This window comes from Citrus sinensis, chromosome 3 (genome assembly GCF_022201045.2).
Source record: "Citrus sinensis cultivar Valencia sweet orange chromosome 3, DVS_A1.0, whole genome shotgun sequence".
Classification (NCBI taxonomy): domain Eukaryota; kingdom Viridiplantae; phylum Streptophyta; class Magnoliopsida; order Sapindales; family Rutaceae; genus Citrus; species Citrus sinensis.
This window is the reverse complement of record NC_068558.1, coordinates 18639468-18647891: the sequence shown is the minus strand read 5'-3', so window position 1 is coordinate 18647891 and position 8424 is coordinate 18639468. Positions and strand designations below refer to the sequence as shown.

Below are 8424 nucleotides of genomic sequence, written 5' to 3'. Positions count from 1 at the left end.
ATCAATTAATTCTCAATTTTAGAGTGACAACTTGAAATCAATTTATGTCATCTCATGGATATAACAATTAAGGCCAATTAAAATTAATCTTGTGTAGATTCTTCTTCTGCTTAATAGTATGATATCTAAGTATCCATGTGAACATATTAAATAATAAAAAATCAAAGTTTTCCTAAACACTTTGTGTAAACATTTTAATGAAAGATATATAATCAAAGATAATCATATATCAACTTCATAGATCTAAGTATAGATTTCGTCAGATATTAATCCTAACAATTAATAATACATGACAGAATTGATGAAAATATTTAATAACATCCAACTAATAACGTAAAACAAGAACCATGAACATTAAAGAACATATGTAGGGAATTAATTAAATAAAAGATAATTATTTTATTGAATAAAGTTTTATCCTTAATTTTAATATAAAAAAATTAATTAAACATACTTAAATTAGGAGCAACAAATAAAATAAAATCAGCTACGAGAAGCCGAATTGTTGCTGCTGTTATTTTCTTCTCAGCCAAATGCTCCTCTTTTTGCCCCCCTTTTTTTCGTCTCCAGCTCACCTTTATATAAAACCCAGGCCATGCAATTATTGGCCAAACACTTTATTGGCTGGATTCAATTAGGATTCAATTTTCATTCTAAAGTCAACTTTCCCAATTAATGCCACCCATTACTTGTCAACACTATAAGCCATAAGTTTGTTTCCCTCTTGAAATTGGAAGCTCACGGGTTCCTTGAAATTGCTTTTCAAAATTGTGAAGCCATGCATGTGCAATTGCCATCACCAAATCTTTGTTTTCTAAATGTATGTCCACCATTCATTATTTGAAAAGATTGCCTTCCGCTTTTAGTTTTCTTAGCTTCCAATTAATTTCTAATCTAATCTTCATTACTTCCTAAATTAAATTTCTTCATGTCTTTTTTTATTTATAATCTCTAATTAATTCCCTATTCAATAAAATAATTCATCAATAAATACCCAATAAGCTGCCAACTACAAAAACTTAAAAATAATTTTTATTTATGCAGAAAAGACATGCATCAGATCTTTCTTTAAAATTAGCATGTGTTGTGTAATAATTAATTTCATTGGTTAAAGTGATATGAAGGAGTCATACAACAGTATAAAAAAAACTTAAAAGAGAATGAGGTTCATATAATTCAAATGCTGCTCTCGCTTGTGGTTTTTTACTAATACATTGTCGATATATATGATTGTCGTGCAGATCATGTCGTGAAACATCTTATTCAGAGTGAAGTTCCCAAAGCCAAAAAAAGAAAAAAGAAAAAAGTAATCAGCTGGTATTGTTGTTGCTTGAAGTTTATCAATTAGAAATATAAATTGAACTTTAGTCCATAACTCTCTAGTAATGATTAGAAAAATTTATCTTTCGAACAAAATTTATTTCATTTGAAGAGAGTGAGAGTGATATTTTGTTAAAGAGAGATTTGAATGCCTTTTTAACAATAATAGAAGAGTGGGATAATTTGAACTTTAAAAATTATTTTGAATTCTATTACTTCATACATTCGTGTATTAATTTTAAAAATTAAGTTTTCCTTTGCACAATCTTTAAAATTTTAAAAAGATCCTTATTCAAACTATTTACATTAACTAATTTTATTTATTTAAAACGCCAATAAAGCTATCTAATATACTTGATTTCAAGAGATTTAACAATTTTTCACAACACTATAATCAAGTCAATTAATAAACAAATTATTTTACAGAAATTTAGTTATTAATTTTTTGTTTATTTATGTTCGATATTGGATTTTGCACCCAAACTTACTTGCAATGAAAAAATAAGAAGAAGAAATATTCCATAAATACTAAAAAAAAGGTGAAGAACAAGAAGAAGATGAAGAAGAAGAAGAAGAAAAGAAATCAAGAGCCAAAAAAAAAAAGGATGCTTTTAGTACTTATGTTTACTTTATTTTTGAAAAAAAGTAAAAAATAATGAGTGCAAATTTTATTTTATTTATGGAAAAATGAAAAATATAGATTTTATTGTTATTCATCTAAATATTGATTAATATATTGGAAATAAAAATTTTAAGATTTAAAAAATGATAATTAAGATTTAAAAAATGAGTATTTTTGTAATATGTAATAGTGACTTATAATAAATTGTTCTTAACATTAATTTATATGATGGGTAATTTTTTAAACATAATTTTTTTATTATAATTAAAACTTTAAAGTAGTTTTTAAAGTGCAAATAACCTCAACCATAATAGAATTTTATAAAATGAAGTTATTTGTTCAAAACAAAGCATTAAATTGAATAAGATAAGAATTATTTTAACATTTAAAATGATATGCGAAGTAAAAATTAATTTTTAATATTTATTAAATAAGTGTACAAAATAAAATGATATTCAAAGCAAAATTTACGGAACAAACAGCCGCCGACACTTAAAAGATGAATCACTTTATCAAAAGCGTTCTTGAAATCATTACTCAAAACCATTTCATTATTTTATTTACATGTTAATTTTTATTCTCCTCTTTCTTATCTACTATGTAATTACTGAAATTTCCCACAAGTCAAAAATCTTCTAAAGTCCTTTACCAACTCTTTTCATCCACTCCCAATACTTTTTTTTTTCTTATTTTTGGAAATTATTTGTTAATTGACTCAAATAATTGAGTCCTCATCATAATTTTCTCTTTAAATAATGCCCTCTTCCCATCTCATCTGTTGTTGGTTCCAGTCTTAAGCAGATCAGTTTTTGTTCGTCCTCTCATGCATATGCACATTTAATTTCTTTTTCTAACTTTGTATTTCGGAAATATAGCTACTGATCTTTTTCTTTTTTTGCTCATATATATCTCAGCTTTCAGTTAAATGGCAGAGTTCGATGGTCGTCCCTTCTTCAGTTGCAGAAATTGTCTTAATCCACTTGCCTTTCACCATGATCTTATTTCCAAAACTTTTAAGGTGATTACTCACTCCACACAATCTTTACTTTTGTTTTTTTAATTAAATTTTTTATTTATTGTTTGTCAAGGCAAGACCAAAATTCTTTTTAGTTTTAATGAACAAGAGTCCTTTTAATGGTAGAATTTGAGTAAATTATTTATTGGTCCTTATATTTCAAAAATAATCCAAAATTAATGTCCTTGTTCTTGTATATGGCAGATTAATTTGAGATTTAAACAGTAAAATCTTTTTATAGATATAATGTTGGGATCAACTATTTTTATTATTATCAGAATTGAGGAGGTTAATTTTATAACTTAGTGGAAGTATGATTACAAAAACTTATAGATTTGACTTAGTAATCCAGAGCTAAGTGATATAGAAGTAAAATATACACTGATTTATCTTATACAATTGTAAATATGCAAAATCATCTAGAAATTTAAATATTTTTATTTTCTTTAATACTTTCTCTCGAGGTAAATTTAAATCTTTTACAAGAATTAGATAATAATTCTAAATAATATATTATTGTCCCAAGCAACTTAAAAAAAAAAATATTTTACTCAATCTTAAACTTTTAAATATGGAATTGGAGATAACAATATTGGGCCGCGCAAGCTAGAAGTCAATGTCTATCCTTTTCCTGTCAAGATGCCAACTTTGTTTGGAGGCCACACAACGCAATATGGAATATTGCCTCTTCTTGTATATCTTCGTCTCTCCGAACAAAGTAACCCTTTGAAGCATTTGGTGGTGGGCTTGAAAATTGTTTATAACAAAAATAGATAATTATTATTATTTGGAGGTAAATTTCTTAGAACAATGTCTGAGAAAATTATAACTTATTATAATGTGAAGTTTATTTTTATTTATAATTAGTCAAATTAAGATCATAATTTTTTGACTACATGAAAGTTATTTTTATATAAAATATTACTATAGAGAGATTTTACTATATTATAATCTTATTTTGCATACACTTTTGAATTTCTTCATAATTATATTGTATACAGAATATATATAGAAAGAGTTCAAATGGGCCTTGATGTTATATTAGAAAAGAAAATAAAACTTATTTCACTTGAAAATTTTACTTTTAAAGCATATATTAATATGTAAAAAATTAATTTATCATAAATTTACAGCCTCGATTTTAGATGGGGAATAAGCAATTGCCTAACTTGGTTAAGCGTTGAGCCACTACTGATATATATGTGTATGTATATATACACTCACACGTATATATTTTAACTTTTGGATATTGGTGAATAGGCGCAAACAGGACAGGCCTACATGTTTAGTAATGCAATGAATGTAGTTCTGGGAAGAAAGGAGGATAAGCAAATGATAACAGGCATGTACACAATTGCCAAAATCTATTGCAGCAATTGTGGGCAGGAATTGGGTTGGCATTATTTGCGAGCTTATGATCTCAAACAAAAATGGAAGGAAGGCAATTTCATTCTCGAGAAATTCAAGATGCTTAAAGAATACAAGTAGCCCCCTATTTTATTGCAACAAAATAATGCCATCAAAGCAAGTTTTCAAGTTCTATCCAAGTATGTATGTGTGTATGTGTGTGCGCATCTCGGACTTGGAAGAAAATTTGTGTACTCCATGCACTTCTTTCATTTGATGTATACATATAATAAGAGTTTATTGAAAGAGAGTGTATACATGAAGGGTAATCAAAATTTTCTCGCATCTTAAAGTTATTGTTCAGTTGTTACGATGTTGTATTAAAGTTCGGTTGACTGCTTCGGTCTCTTCTATTCACATGACAACTTTAAGGGATATTTGTGTACTTAGAAGTTATAAATAGAATTGCATTACTTCCTCTTCAATCTTCAATTAAATCAATAAAAGATTTATCATTTAGGTAATCATTCTTAGGTGTGACACTGTCTCTTACAACTTTGTAAGGAGATTTTATAGTGCTGTAAGGTTTTTGTACAACTCTTTACAATATTATAAAGGGCTAAATTAGGGATGGCAATGGAACTATCTGTTGTGGGTGAAAAAAAATTAAATTACTAAACCCACCTACAACCCGCTATGGGTTTTATCAATTACTAAATCTATCCGCAACTTGCAATAAGTATTATTTTTTGTGAATTTTCATACTTAAATTAAAAAATATTAAAAAATAATTTTAGTAGTCATAAACAATTTGAATTATGTAGTTCACACTAAAAGTTTATGACAGTAGCTTAAAAATCCGCATTAATATTCAATTTTAAATTTTATCAATGTAAATGAGAAAATAAAATTTCAACATTAAAACAAATACACAAAATATATCAATCTAACAAAAAAATAATTCTGTTGTAGGTAAACCATTATCACTAACATCAATTGTGTTTCATCTTCTAATCAATATATAAGTATTGTCAATAATATTAACAATAAAATTTTAGAAAACTACTGTTAACAATTAATTAAACAAATAAAAATTCAATTTAATAAGTTAGGTTCAAATTATTACAACAAAACAAACAAAATTAATCAAATTAAAATAACATATTAGTAATATTAAACTTAAAAATTATAACATTTCTAATTATTAAAAGCTTATTATATATATATAGTCATTATTTCTTTTAATGTAATTTTTATTATTAAAACTCATAACATAAATAATTAAAAAAAAAGTGAGGGTTGACAGAGACATGCCGTCAGATTTTTTTCTCAATACTAAACTCGCTTGCAACTCGCCTACAGTCCACCAATTACCCAAAATAGGGGGGGGGGGGGGGGGGTTCTACATATGTGTTTGGCGAGTTGTAGTGATAATCTATAAAGCGTATCACTTATAACCTTCTCTTATATATTATCATTATTGCATATAGAGGTAAGCAAGGGTCATTTCTACAGGGTATTGTTTCCCAAATAACAAGTTGTTAACACAAAACATAAATAGCAACAAAGATTGAATTAGATGTCCTATCTAGACTTAACGAAATTAACTAAAGCTTTCCATATTGCTAAGGACGCACTAACGAACATTCACACAAATTTTGGGGGGATTTGGAGTTGATTTGCTATGTAAACTAAACTAAAAAATTTAAAGCAGAAAATCTAAAATTGCAAAAAACCGTTTTTAGAGTTTGAATTATGATGCAAAATATGGTTAAACAATCATTCTTCACTAGTAACATTACATTTTATATTATTTACCAAACTCATCATTCAATTTCTTTTGAAAATAACAACCCTAAGATAAGTACAAACTCAATTATCTTGATCTTTCCTTACTTAGTTGACAAGTAAAACAAACTCTTTACTTAATCTCTTTTGAAGAAACAATTCAGAACAAGCTCTCTAAATTTAATTTTATGAAAGCATTATAATCAAGAAAGAAATAGGTTGAATCAAGAAACAAAAATACAAGCTTGGCTTATTTATCTTGAATTATATTCCACATGCTATCAAATGAAAATATCCCATAAGCTTTTAATTTTTTGACAATCACAGATCAAGAACCCTAAACTAATAATCAAATCACTATCTAATTCATCTAGTTTCCCACCTAAACAACACAAGATAGTAATTCTTAAACACTAAAATCAATTAAATATAAAATTTTCTAAACAAAGATATGGTTTTGAAATAAGCTCTAACCAATAAAAAGGTTGCTCACATATATCTGAATTATTGAATTCAAATCCATAAAAAAAAAAAAAACTAAACAAAAGACAAGAGAAAGAAATGCTCATTAATTGAATTATGGCTATGACAACCAAATCTTCTTTCCAACTTATCCACTTCTCTCTTCTTTGCATCATTTTCTTATTTGGAACTAATTCTTCACCTTTTTTTTTTCTCCCTCTTGGGCATTTAACTTATTGCCTTTGTATAGAATTATTGTCCTAATCCTCTAGGATAAGTGTAACTTATTTTTGGCCTCTTTTTTCTCGTAGGATTTTGACCCAAAGAAATAGATACATGGGGCAAACTAACTCCAAAATTAGTTTCTATTGTAGGCTCGATCAATAGGTCTAACCATCCCTTCAAGAATAAATTTTTATGGCCCAAATATGATCCTTAACATTAGTACATGTCTAATATAGCCTAATAAAATTAATAAATCCCAAATATTCATCCAAGAAGCAACCAAAATGACACAATCCATGAGGTCGTAATTTGGCTATTCTTCACACTAATTTGTAGCTTTTCTATTCCTTTTTGTTTTTTTGAATAAAAAACTCCTAAAAAATATAAAAAACAAATAAAGATTTGAGAAGTTCATGAAAATATTAAATAATTGTAAAGAAAGTAATAAAAACTAATGTGAAATTAAACACTTATCATGTGGGTTTGCAGATAATTTTACCATTCCTAGGCTAAATTAGCACTTTATAAAGCGTAAAAATAAGTACTAATAATTTATTTATTTGATTTTATCGTTTATTAAATATAAGAATTTTTCATTTCTTAATTTTCCAATAAATAAATGCTTTTTTTGGTTAACCTAACTATTGATGATAAAATACCTTTTTTGTTTTTTCATTAAGAGTGAATTGTTGTTTTATTCAAAACACCTACGGCAAAGTAATAGTAATGATTACACTTGCCAAATCTTAGGTGGATTTATGTCATTTCAAAAACTCGGTTTTTTTATTTTATTTTTATTTTCAAACATTGCTATGATACACGTGGTTAACTGATTATTTCCCTTAACAATAAAATAAAATTATGTTATGTACGTTAAATAAAATTTTTGTGTATTTTCTCCATCAAATGACTCAAATCCAGTAGTGATATATTGATTGTAAATTTCAGAAAATTTTAATCCAATCGACTAATTCATCGAAATGATCTAGTTAAGTTCAATCGAATGGATTGGATTAAATTCTGAATTACCGTATGGTTATTAAGAGAAAAATAATATTTGAACATAATCAATATTATCATTTTTTGTGCTACAATAATACTGTGGCATTAACAAAAACTCTATTTTTGTTTTGATGGTGTTTTCATAGTGTACGAACATCAATGCACTTATTAATATTTTTATTTAAATACTTAATGGGCACATGACAAAATGAAAATTACCGGAAGAGTGTAAAAGTCTTTTACAGATAAATTCAACCAACAACTTCCATTTGTGTGATTTGACTCTCGAAACACTGCAGAAAATCCTCTCACGGCTATTTCTCTTTTGGAGAAACCCAAATAATAAACCTCAAAAAACAAAAAAAAAAAAGAAAAAAAGAAGTACTTAGTAGAGAACAAAATAAATCGAAAGTAATTAAAAAAAAATTACCCCTTACTCTACTCCTCCAGGAATGTCAATTTACATTCTGTACAGTGTAAGCCACGGCTTACAAGTACATGGTTCAAGTTCACATTCCTAAACTCCTCAAAAAAAAAAAAAAAAAAAATTCACATTCCTTAAGTAAAGAATATAGCGTTTCTTAATTTTTCCAAAATATTTTTCTTTAATTACGCCAAATGGGTTTTATTTTCTATTTATTCT

General features: G+C 26.7%; 1 long non-coding RNA gene across 1 annotated transcript; it reads left to right on the top strand.

Annotated features, from left to right (window-relative positions):
• The first annotated feature begins 2494 nt into the window (after positions 1–2494).
• Positions 2495–4739, top strand: LOC102630014 (uncharacterized). The gene is made up of 3 exons (XR_008052744.1): positions 2495–2753; positions 2857–2960; positions 4218–4739. It is a non-coding gene; the product is annotated as an uncharacterized LOC102630014 (long non-coding RNA).
• The last annotated feature ends 3685 nt before the right edge of the window (positions 4740–8424 follow it).